This window comes from Octopus sinensis, linkage group LG7, assembly GCF_006345805.1.
Source record: "Octopus sinensis linkage group LG7, ASM634580v1, whole genome shotgun sequence".
NCBI lineage: Eukaryota > Metazoa > Mollusca > Cephalopoda > Octopoda > Octopodidae > Octopus > Octopus sinensis.
The window spans coordinates 53,674,585-53,688,129 of record NC_043003.1 but is presented as its reverse complement, the minus strand read 5'-3'; the positions used below and the strand labels follow the sequence as shown (position 1 = coordinate 53,688,129).

Genomic DNA, 13,545 nt, shown 5'->3' with positions numbered 1-13,545 from the left:
ACACACACCACACATAAATTTGCAACACAGCTCTACATACCATACAGTTTTGAAAATCAAATATGAAACCGGTTAAGTGTGTGTGTGTATAAGAAAGTTATTTCATATATATATATATGCAGAAAACGGACGTTAAACGATGATGATGATATATATATATATATTTATATATATACATATATATATATATATTTATATATATACACACATACATACAGGGTGTGGTGAATAAACTGTCATCTACATTATGCAAAAATGAAAATAACACAGACATCTCATCATTTCATTTTAACAGATGTATTTACCAAAATTACATAAAAATATCTTGAAAATTTATTCAATAAAATTGCCAATGGCTTCAACCATGGCCTCCAGACAACCTCAGAATCTCCTGCAACTCTTCTGGATGGTCTCCTTGTTTAAGTTAGGGAATGCTGCCATGTTTCTTGCCTTCAGTTCATCTTTACTGTTACAAGGAGTTTTGTTGCTCCCTTGCTCAACTGCATCCAACACATAATAATCAAGAGGGTTGCAGTCTGGGGAGTTAGGTGGCCAGATATTAGGGGTAATGTGGTCACAGAAATTGTCTGACAGACATAACTTGGTTCTGCTTAAGTGGCATGGTGTAGAGTCCTGTTGCCAGATATAGAGTCTTTTGGCAGCCACCCACCTGACCCAGGACCACACTACCTCCTCCAGTTATTTGATGTAGCCATCAGTGTTGAGTCTGGGACCGTGTGGGAAGATAAATGGAAGCACAGCATTGTAATCACTAGTGATCACTCCAAACACCATGACGTTGACTGGATGTTTGATTTTTATCATTCTCGGTACTTATCCTCATATTGACTCCCAAACACTCTGAAATGTTCATATTGGAGCTACCAGCATGAATGCCAAGCAGTACAGCATGTTGTTTCCAAATTTCTGGCAGAGTGAATTGCATCATGGTGCTGTTTTTCTCACAGACGGTGCCCAACTCATCCTACTAAACTGTGTAGTCAACAAAATCAAAAATAAATAATATGTATGCATGAAATTAAAAATATAAAATGGTTACAATTTATCCATTGCACCCTGTGATGATGATATATATATATATATATATATATATCTATATAGAAGTTATTTTATATATATATATATTGAGAGAGAGAGAGAGAGATAGCATAAAATCTAAATAAATCATCATATATTCTCTGTGTACTTTCAACTTTTTTATTTCACATCTATACTACTCCTTGTTTGGATGGTTGTGTGGTAAGAAGCTTGCTTCACAACAATATGATTTTGGATTCAGTCCCATTGCATGACACCTTGAACAAGTGTCTTCCACTATAGCCTCGGATCAACCAAATCAGTGTGAGTAGATTTGATAGATGTACTGTAGAAGGGTATATTCAGGGTATGTTAAGTGTATGTCACACACTCATCAAAATTATCAGATTCATAGTAAATATTAACCCTTTAGCATTCAGATTTCTCTGTTAAATGTAATGCTTATTTATTCATATTGATTTGAACTAGTCATGCTTCACCTTGTAGCTTTGAGGTTTCAATGATGTAATTATTTTTAGAATAATCTTGTAGGGTAAGTGTGAGAGGGAAGATCTAGCCAGTTAGAAGATAAAACAGGTAGAATATTTTGGCTGGATATGACTGGTTCAAATGCTAACGGTTTAAGCTTATTCAACAATATAATCATGGATCATAATGGGGTGAAATTAATATTCTTATCTGCTGTTATAAAATATTTCTGTACCAAGAATGAGGAATAAATTAACCATAGTGAAGCATGCAATGCACCAACTGAAGAATCAAAACCATTGACAAAGAGGTTAAATGATTTTCAGTCACAGAAGTCTGGTGCAGGCTTCTGCCTGGCCAGTTCTTGTGGAACCGTCCCACCCATGCTAGCATGGAAGGCAGACATAGGACAATGATGATGATGATGAATATGCAAAGGGCTCCTGATTTCACAAGTTTATTAAGAAGAAACTAGGTTTTTATTCTTACATTTCATTCCTAGGGATTGCCCACAAACACTTTACTGATGAAGTGAAGTTGCTACTAGTTTTTAACACTGCATCTGCTCTCCCAGTTGGTTACCAACTTTAAAGTAATAACAATAAAATAAGCTGTATGTTCTTGCCACTAATATTAATATCTACCTCCATGATCCAGCTAATGGATTAGGATATAATTGTAACTTTCAAAGGATTATACATACAGATATTTCTGAATAAAGTTCTGGTGGTGATAGATGATCTAGATGATCTTAGAGAGAATACATGAATATGAAGAACTCTCAGGGATACTGATTTCAAATTTTGGCACAAAGCCAGCAATTTCAAGGGAAAGAGTAAGTTGATTACATCAACCCCAGTGTTCAACTGGTACTTATTTTATCAACCCTGAAAGGATAAAAGGCAAAGTCAACCTCGGTGGAATTTAAACTCAGAATGTAAAGATGGATGAAACACTGATAGGTATTTGACCCAGCATGCTAATAATAACACTGCCAGCTTACTGCTTTGAACAACTGTCAGCAATAACAAGAAAATAGTAATGAGTCTGATAAGTTGAATGTAGCAACTTCAGGAAAGGCATGAAGGATGCCACTATTGACAAAGCTTGAAAATAATTTGGCACAATGTAGTGGTAGGATACAATATCAATAGATTTGACACAAGGGATTTTCATCATATCCTTCAAAGGACAGGTGGAACAGAAGACAAGGAAGATAACTGTAAAATTTGGTTAGAAAACACAGAGGGTGACCTGCATATAGGTTCTTAATAGGAAAAGAAAATTATGATAGCATAGATAGTTAGGCTGATGTAAACAGTGAACCACTGGGCAATAAATCCAAACAAGCGCAGGAGTGGCTGTGTGGTAAGTAGCTTGCTTACCCACCACATGGTTCCGGGTTCATTCCGACTGCGTGGCACCTTTTGGCAAGTGTCTTCTACTATAGCCTCAGGCCGACCAAAGCCTTGTGAGTGGATTTGGTAGATGGAAACTGAAAGAAGCCCGTCATATATATATATATATATGTATGTGCATGTGTATATGTTTGTGTGTCTGTGTTTGTCTCCGCAACATCACTTGACAACCGATGCTGGTGTGTTTACATCCCTGTAACTTAGTGGTTCGGCAAAAGAGTCCGATAGAATAAGTACTAGGCTAACAAAGAATAAGTCCTGGGGTCGATTTGCGCGACTAAAGGCGGTGCTCCAGTATGACCACAGTCAAATGACTGAAACAAGTAAAAGAGTAATATAATCTCATTATCTAGAAGTAGCCTCAGTGAAATAAACAGTTGAAACTATCATCCCAATCCTGCAGCAGCCGTTAGATTTGTTGATGATATCGAGGACTTATTCCCTTCTCGGTTGTCTCAACTTCTAGACCAGTAGAGATATAGCTCCACTACCTTTGGCAAGATATCGCCTCTCAATGATAAAAGCAGTAAATAAATGATAAACGAACTTAACGATAAAAACACTAAATGAAATGTTTACAACTGAGATTCAATACAAAATGTTACAAATCTATTATAAAATTATTAATTATTCACAGAAGATGAATAATGCATGTGAATCCAGTAGATGCACTATATATTAAATGAAAGCTAGTAGTGAGCCATTATACACATACATTGCAATGAATATCATCTGTAACTATGGAATTTGAAGACCTTATTAAAGGATTTTAAAATAATTTGTATTTTAGAATCTGTAATCTTGAAATAATATGATTGTGGTAAGATATTTTGGATATATGATCTTTTGGAATATGTAATAATGTCCTTTGAAATAATTTGATTGAGATAATCTGCTTTTCAATGCATATTATCATAGTTTTGAATTATTTGACTGCAATAATATACTTAGAAGTTAATTCACTGAAATACAGTAAGGAAAACACATTTTATTTCTTATTTTCACACACACACATATATATATACAGATATAAGCATAGGTGCAAGCATAGCTGTGTGGCGAAAGTTTGCTTCCTCACCACCTAGTTCTGGGTTCAATCCTGAGTAAGCATCTTCTGCTAGAGTAACAAGGCTAACCAAAACCTTGTGAATGGATTTGGTAGATAGGTACTGAAACAAGTCTCCCATGTACATGCGTGTGTATACATCCCCATAACTTAGCAGTTCGGCAAAAGAGACTGACAGAATAAGTACTAGGCTTACAAAGAATAAGTTCTGGGGTCGATTTGCTAGACTAAAGGCGATGCTCCAGCATGGCCACAGTCAAATGACTGAAACAAATAAAAGAGTATAGTATATAGGATAGAAAGATGTGGATGATCTGATGCAATCTCTTATATATAAGCCTATGAAGAGCAAGGGCGTCAAAGTAACAGAAGTGACCCAGAGTGGAAAGATTAATGGTTGGTAGTATAAAAGGGCAAAAGTTTAAAAGAACTAGATAGAGGGATGAGGGTGTGCCAATGCAGACTCTTATAGAAAGGCCTACGAAAGATGAAAGAGTCAAGGTGATAATGATGAGTGATGAAGATGATCAGCACAGGGTGGGGTCGGGTGGAGAGACATGAGATGGGATGTTATGAGTGAGAAGGGTGGACAAGGGTTATAAGAGAGGGAAGGACAGGGAGAGACTGAAGAGAGGGAGCAAGGCAGTAGACTACAGGTGTAGAAGGGTAGAAAAAGTCTCAAGCCTCTAAACACTGCTTTCCTGTCAGGAAACATTGTGCTATGAATGTTTAGGTTTTCTCCAGCACTACATATCTTCAATCAGCTCAGTGCTTTGTCATATGCCTCATTAAATGCATCACCTTAAGATTGGTTTTCACTCCTTCAGCCCACTCTTCCTTGGTCTCCATCTTCCACAGATTCCATTTACTTCAACACTTCTTTATTCAGCAGTCATCCTTCACACACACCACATACTCATACCGGTATGATCTTCTCTCTTGCACACTACACCTGATTTTGCTTCATTTCTTTCTAGCCTCCATGTGTCTTCTGTATTTAAGGTTCATGTCTCACTGCTACACAGCATCACAGTTCTATCATAAGTGTCTTACAATCTACTTTTTTATTCTGAGGGAGACCTTTGTTACCGGCAGAAGTAATAGCTTATTGAACTTTTTCCAAGCCATTCTTATTTTGGCTAATATACTTTCTTAATACCTTTCTTCCCAGCTAATTATGTTACCTAGGCAACAGAAACTATTGACTACTTCTAGTGAGTCAGTCAAGCATATAAGAGAGCCTATATCTGATGTACCCTCAGTGATTATTGCTTGAATGTATATGGCACATGAAACTTGCCTTCACAGTTACCCTACCAATGATTCCACTATGCTTCTTGCGTCTATTTCTAACACTGGATACAACATACATCATTCCGACCCACCTTTCTTCACCTTATCAAGCAAGGTTATTTCTCTGATGATATCAATGTCCTGCTTTCTTACCTACCAACACTTTAGTCTTTGCTTAGTTTACTATGCAGTGTCTTCATTCTAGGACCTACTTTTATACTTGGAATTGTGCAATGACTCTTGGTGAACTTCATAACCTAGTCCATATATATATATATAGTAAATGTAAAATTCAAAAACAAGAAAAACAACAAAAGTTAAAAGGATGTACACAGTGAGTATATTAGATTGATGCTCAGAAAAAAATAGGATGAAAACAGGAGAGGGTGTGGTATTTTGAGCATGGCTCTTCATCAGAAAGAGGAAAAATCTGGGGAGAAGGAAAAGAACTGTCTGAGAAAAGCATGTGTTGTTACATGGCTATATAAATATACACACACAACAGGTTTCTTTCAGTTTCTGTCTGCCAAATCAACTTGCAAGACTTTGGTTGGCCTGGGTCTACAGAAAACACTTGCACGATGTGCTGTGGGACTGAACCCAAAACCACATGTTTGAGGAGTGAACACAGCTACACACTGCTTTTACTATCTCATCTCTCATTCACCTCCTTTGCTATCAATGTACTTACCAACTATCCCTCTTCCTCTATAATCCCCATGAGTATTTCCCCTAAATACTGTCACCTGTTCTTTCTTGTTAGCCATCATGCTCTCTCTCTCCTCTCATTACTCTTTTTTTTAATCGCTCATCATTGACATCTTCTACTGGCAATCATCATAAAACTACCTACTACTATTTACCTTTGGTCCCTTTGCCATCACCCTCTCACTCCTATAATTCTGATTATCTCCCTTCCTTGATCCTCTTTTTCTATCTCTCTCTCTATCCGCTCAGTCGAAGTCGACTCTCGGTCACTCGTTTGATCAGTGTCCTCCAGTCAGTTCTATCCTGGGTCGCTTCTTTCAGATTGGCTGTGTCCATTCCGGTATCACTTTTGATGGTGTCAAGCCAGCGGGTTCTTGGTCGGCCTCTTCCTCTCTTGCCACTGACCATTCCGAGCATGGTGTCCTTCTCCAGGGATTTTCTCCGCATAATAAGACCGAAATATGCCAATCTATGCTTGGTGATCCTAGCTTCTAGCGACATTTTCGGCCTTATCTGCTTTTCTAGCAAAGACAAAAATAACATGCTGATGCTGGCAAATTAATGAAATAGAGACAACACTAAGGAGAGAGAACTCTTTTGTCTACAAAAGACAAATTCTCAACTGTTGGTGCCATAATAAAATGTTCTGCGTATACTCTGTGAAATGGTTGGGGAACAGAGGAAACAGTATGGAGAGGGGCATTTAGTCTTGCTGGGGACAAAAGCATGCTTCCTAGTGTTGAGGGCATGATAAAATGCACCTGTGTCAAAGTACTTGGCAAATGAATGGAGACTGTCTAGAGCAGAAATGTTGGTGCCATGATAAATGTTCGCACTATAATTTGTAAAATACCTGGCAAAAAACAAATAGCATCCAGTCATGAAAAGACTTGGAGTATATGAAAGAGACATTTCCAACTAGTAGAGAAGGGTAGTAACTCTGAATAAGAGATGACTCATGTGACAACCTGTCCAAACCATGCCATCATGGAAAAGAAGGCAAAATGATGATACATCATCATCATCATCGTTTTGTAAATATGTATATGTGTGTGTGTGTATACACATACATATGTATACATACATACATATATACATACATACATATACATGTGTATATATATATATATATATATATATAAACACACACATACGTATATAGACATACTTTGAAATGACTAAACATGAACTGCTATCGGAACTTACATACCATGTACAGGAAACTTTTTTACCACTTCTATCCACCATTGTCCTCGGTTAATGGAACTGCAACTACAATGTCTTTATATATCTTATTTCTACTTTCATTCTCTTATTTCCCTCTATATTCCCTATCTCCTCCTTTTCCATAACAATTCGAACTCAAATATTTTCTCACACTGTCTCTGATGAAGGGATATCCATAATATCCCAGAAACAGCTGTAAGACTATTCCATTATAAATGTCCTGAAAACTCTTCACAGCCTTGGCTTTGTTATCTCATTCTAATTCATAAATATATATATATATAGATATATATAAATACGGTACACACATACATACAGTTTATATACATGGATTTTATGTATTCATTTATACAAAATGCTATCTAGAGCAGTGGTTCTTAACCTGGGGGTTGTTGTTTGGGGTTTCTTGGAGGGGTCACAGAGTTTGGGAAAACAATTTATTTCCTGTATTTGAGGTATTGCATTGCAGCTGCTTGCAGTACCAGGACTGTATATGCTTCTCTCCTGCCCTATGACTCTCATGGTGCTTTGCGTTCCAAGACTCATTTGCTAGTTCTCAGCTGTGCCACTGCTTATTAATCTCTGGTCACATGATCATGCAAGCTCATCTGTGATTAGTGCGCTGGAATGTGTGTGGTGTTGCGTTACCTTGTGTATTGCTGTGTTCTAAAGGTGAATGTTATATTTGTCTGTTAAGTTGCTGAATTCAGTGTTGTTGCATGTATTATTTTGCGATTTTGCTTACCGTAAATCCTCAAGTATAGTCTGCCCTTGAGTATAATACACAAGGGATTTTTAGGGGGCTGTACCTCTGAAAAACCTAAACCTTGTGTATACGCACCCCTTCTCTAACTGGAGTCAAGGAGGTTTATATAACGTCCTTGGTTTGTAAAAATATATACGGTAACGTCCTTTATTATTATTGTATATATAACATAATGCAAACATGTAGCATTTTTGTAAATTTTGTTTGCAGAAAATAAAGAAATAACAGTAATAACGTTTCATAAATGTTGCTTACTGCAAGTTATGGATGATTCTTTTATGACTTCATTGCTTTCAGGCTTAGCTTAAGGTATTTTCACGCCTGACATCACAAAATGTGTTTGAATAAACATAGCCAGACAGCAAATAGAGACTCAGACATTGCTTAGAAAATAATTTTCATTTTTAACCTTGTACATACAAGGGATTTTGACCTTTAAGTTTTGGGGAAAAAATGCGGATTATACTCGAGGATTTACGGTACTATAATTATGTAATGCACTTAATAAAACATTTACATTGTATACTGAATTCTTATTTTCCTGTTTGCAGTATGTCTGCCAAGAAGCGTATATACAATGAAGCCTTTCTCAGGATGGGTTTCACAACTATCATTCAGAACTCTATGGTCAAGCCGCAATACGTTGTTTGCGCCAAGCTTTTGAGTTATGAAAGCATGAAGCCAAGCAAATTGAAGGTTTATTTTGAGTCTTGCCACAGCCAAATGGTGGACAAAAGCTCGGACTATTTCAAGCAAAAGAAGCCCCACTGGAGGCCAGTCGCATTGATTCCACTGGTCACTTTGTCAGAACAAAGCAGCACTGGAGGCTCCATACAGAATTGCTCTAAAAATTATGCAGACCAAGAAGTCTCATACCATTGGTGAAGACCTGATTAAGCCATGTATTCTGGAAGCAATGAAGGTGATTCTTGAAGAACAGCAAGCACACCAGTTCAGGGCAATTTCCCTTTCAAATGATACGGTCAAACGTTGGATTTTGGACATGAATGAGGATATTCTGCTGCAGGTGGTGACTGCTGTGAAGAGTAGTCTTGTGTATTCATTGCAACTGGAGGAGTCAACAGATGTTGCCTCATGTTAACAACTCCTTGTTTTATGTTCGCTACCTTGGCAGAGAAGTTATGAAGGAGGAGATCTTGTTCTCTGAGTCAGTGGCCACAACAACTCATGGAGAAAATATTTTCAATATCCTAGAAGCCTTTCTCCTTAAACATGAGCTGAGCTGGGAAGCACTTGTTGCTCTGTGTACAGATGAAGCTCCTTCCATGACTGGTTGTAAATCTGGCTTCAAAGCCTCCGCGAAGAATGTAGCTCTGCATGTCTCCTTTACGCATTACATGATTCATCATTATGCTTTGGCATCTTTCACCTGGACTTCAAGAAGTGCTCACAGTTGTTGTGAAGATTGTGAACCACATCTGAGGGAGTGTAACAACTTCAAGGATTTTTAAAGTGCTTTATGAAGAAATGGGTGCTGACTTCTTTGTTCTCCTGTTTCACACAGAGGTACGTTGGCTCTCATGTGACAAGGTTCTAAATCGGGTGCTACAACTTTGAGAGGAAATAATGCTACTGTTGGAACAAGGTTGTACCTTGAAAAAGACTCTACTTCATGAAAAGATGCAAGATGACTATTTCGTAACAAAGGTTGCCTACCTGATTGATTTCTTCTCTGAAGTGAATTCCTCGAACAGTTCACTCCAAGGAAACCTTTCAATGCTGCACATAGTTCCTGACAAAGTGGCAGCATTCAAGTGTAAGATTCAACTTTACCAGAAGAGAGTTCAGGAACTGACACAACTTTCTTCCCTCAGATGACAACTATACTGGATTCTATGCCAGAAGCCGAATGCAGTTTCCATGAAAAGATCTCAGCTCATGTTGCAGTGACTGATGCCACCAAAAGTTACTTCCCAGGACTGGATGGCTGCTATACTGATATGTGAATCTGCAGACCCTTTTCAGTGAAGGACAATGCCATCAGTGATACTGATATTGCTGTGAAGGTAGAATTTCTTCAAATTTGTGAGGATACTCAGTTGAAAGTTGACTTTTCTGGACAAGAGCTTCTGACATTTTGGGCGAAAGTGAAGGATATTATCCTTTTCTTTTGATGCATGCACTGACCATGCTGATCCAGTCCCACTCAACCTATCACTGCAATGATGGCATTAAAAATGAAGGTATACAGTATGCTTGTGACTGATGCCAACACAAGGTGTTGTCTGTCAAGCACTGCTCCTCGCTTTAATGTACTTAGGTTGTAAAACAATATTAACTCTCACACTGAATGAATGTATAGGTTTTTGTACGGTACTTAGTAGTTCCATGCGTTTTTTCTTTCTTTTAGCACTTGTAGCATTTTCAAGGTCTTTCATTTATAACATTTGCAATAAATTAGGATCTTAATAGTTTTGTTTTACTTTGCCTTTACACAAAGTTCACCATTACAAAATTTATTATAGGAGTCACGGTAATACACTGGAGAGTTTCAGGAAGATAGATGATGCAAAAGGTAAAGAACCACTGATCTAGAGCAAATGTATCTTTTTGAAAGTAATTAGGGTATTACAGGTGTATTCGTTGTCACATGGAAATTATTAATTTTCTCCCTCACCAAGGTATTAAGGATATAGTTGGCTAATTTTGGAAAAAATGAAATTAAGAGGATGGTGAAGTATGCCGTATCAGAAAACATTAAGGTGTGTGACAGTCTACCAATCAGAAAAAGTTATAGATATAAGGATTGATTTATGTATGTTTATATATATATATATATAGTTATATATATGATGAAAGGGGTATCCATAATATCCCAGAAATAGCTGTAAGACTATATTTCTTTCCCTATAAATGTCCTGAAAACTCACAGCCTTGGCTTTAACTGATTTTATCTTATACATACATACATACATACACACACACAAACGCACACATATATATAGGGATATCCAAAATATCCCAGAAACAGCAGTAAGACTATATCACTTTTCCTTATAAATGTCCTGAAAACTCCTCACAGCCTTGGCTTTATCTGTTTTCGTCTGATATATATATATATATATATATATATATATATATCGGAAGGAAATAGAGACAAATTAGAATAAATTATCACTTGCAATTGTTTCGTTATGAGGGTAAAAATTTTGAAATGAAATTACTGAGTCTGTGTAGATTTTATTTTCCGTATCTGTTAACGATATACACGTTATATATATATATATTATATATATATAATATATATATATATTATAGATAGATAGATAGATAGATATAGATATATATATAGATAGATAGATAGATAGATAGATAGATAGATAGATAGATAGATAGATAGATAGAGAGATGGGGGGAGAGAGAGAAGGCTGGTCTATGGCCATAGGCCAACGAGTTTTAGGGTCTGAAGAAACGCTGTAAAGCTAAGAGCTTTATGGTCGCGAAACTCAGGGTAACCCCATAGACCGGCCATATCTATCTTTATCTATTTTCTCTACTGCTCTATAAAAGAGTGTGTTTCTTTTTCGGATTTATGATTTACCGAAGATAGACTGATAGATATACACATACATACATATATATATATGTGTGTGTATTAACTAAGTAACGATATATGTATATGTTTTCTTTTATTCTTTGACTTGTTTCAGCCATTTGACCGAGGTCATGCTGGAGCACCATCTCATGGCATAGTTACGATCGTTATCAATAAGAAAAAATGAAATTCACTAAATTTCACTTTACTCCGGGTTACCGAAGTATTCGTTTTCTCACTGTGAATTACAAACAAATAGACAAAATATAGAAATGTCAACTCCAAATGAAAAATATATAAATAAATGAAACTTACCAGTTTTGGAATGCGCTTCCGTGTTAATTGCATAATTCGGAGAAACTAAAATATTTATTTGGAGTAAATGTACACGTGAAATTAATTAATGAGAATTAACCTACAGCTATAATTTAATTTGGGGGAAAAACCAATGCCTACCTACCTAATACAGTAGAAGAGGAGGATCTGAACCTTGAGAAGAAAAGGTGTATTTAAAAGGCATAGTTAAAAGTAGATTCTGCGACTGTTGCGGTGATTTGGTCGTATACAACATTTATATATTGATATGGAAAACTACATACCTTAATGAACAAACGGTGGCATTGTAGAGATCGTCTACAATACCAGTTGAAATACGAGCCAAATGCATACAGAATGGTAGGATCTTTTTATATATATCCGGCAGTATAGCAGAACGACGATATGTAGTCGTTAGAGAAATATTTCATGATTAAACGGGAAGCAACCGGGTGCAATCAGCAGCAGTGAGACTACTCTGATCTCTTGTTGACGGAGTCCCGGACATTTGTGTGGCGATGCGAAAAAATAACGGATCTAGATATTAATAGTACATTAGACGATTTCGTGTCCGAGTTAGGAGATGTATGTAGTCCTCGTTGAAAACACTCATAGCTGAGCTGATCAAAAAAAAAAAAAAAGCAGCTTGATGCTAAGTCTCAGGTAGTGGCAATTATAAGAGGGGAGAATATCTTAAACACAAGGAATGCGGCGGGTGTTTATAGATATCAACATAGAAGACAAATATTATCTCATTTCCTACAAAAATAAAACTTGAATGTTTTGGATTCGATATAAGTCAAATTTTTTACAAAACGATTTTGCTTTTGATTAGACGCAGACGAGTCTTAAAAAAATACCCAAAACGGTGTAATAATGAAATTCCACTATTTACAGAGTATAATGATGTTCCTAAAGGTGAAAGAGGAAACGAGCGCATGCGCTATGAACCTTTGCATCATTGGTTTAAGAGGAAAGGATGCAGACGATTAGTTGTGTCAAAAGGGAATGTATTAAATTTGTTATAAATCACTTTGAACATTATTCGTTTTTTTTTAAATAATTTTTTAGAACTTTAACCCGTTAACTGCGAAATAAAATTTTGTGGTTACTCCAGTAATGATTTTAAATATCTACCAGAAAATAGAATTGGTATTTTTTCTGCAAGTCACTTTGCTTCAATAAACTTAACATTTTTTAACAACAACAACAAAAATAAATAAAATAAAATATAAAAAAAATAACTCCAAACATTCCTCAATAAAAGATAGACTGTTGTATAAAACAGCTTGTTGCAATTAAGGGTAATAACATTTCAAGAGAATATATTTGATTTCTGTAGTAAAAGGGTGAAAGAAAAATGATAAACTACTTTGTATACACACAAACAAAAGCAAACACGTAACATTTATAATGGCTAATGGCCAAAGTTGAAACTCAAAAAGTAACTGTCAATTTTTTATATAATAAATTTATCAACCCACTCTATCTAATGTAGTTAAGGCTGTGGGGAGTTTTCAGGACATTGATAAGGAAAGCGATATAATCTTACTGCTGTTTCTGGGATATTTTGGATAACCCTATGTGTGTGAGTGTGTGTGTATGTATGTATGTATGTATGTATAAGACAAAAACAGTTAACAAAGCCGAGGCTGTGAGTTTTCAGGAC

At 36.3% G+C, this 13,545-nt stretch overlaps 1 protein-coding gene across 3 annotated transcripts in view; it reads right to left on the bottom strand.

Annotated features, from left to right (window-relative positions):
- LOC115213819 (beta-1,4-mannosyltransferase egh) overlaps window positions 1-12,813 on the bottom strand; it is a 64,487-nt gene extending 51,674 nt beyond the window's left edge. For 2 of the 3 annotated variants that reach the window (XM_029782705.2, XM_029782703.2), the window contains exon 1: window positions 11,877-12,813. The gene's annotated coding sequence lies outside the window, so the exon portion shown is untranslated. The remainder of the gene's footprint in view (window positions 1-11,876) is intronic. The other variant, XM_029782706.2, reaches the window with a different exon arrangement.
- Window positions 12,814-13,545: the final 732 nt, after the last annotated feature.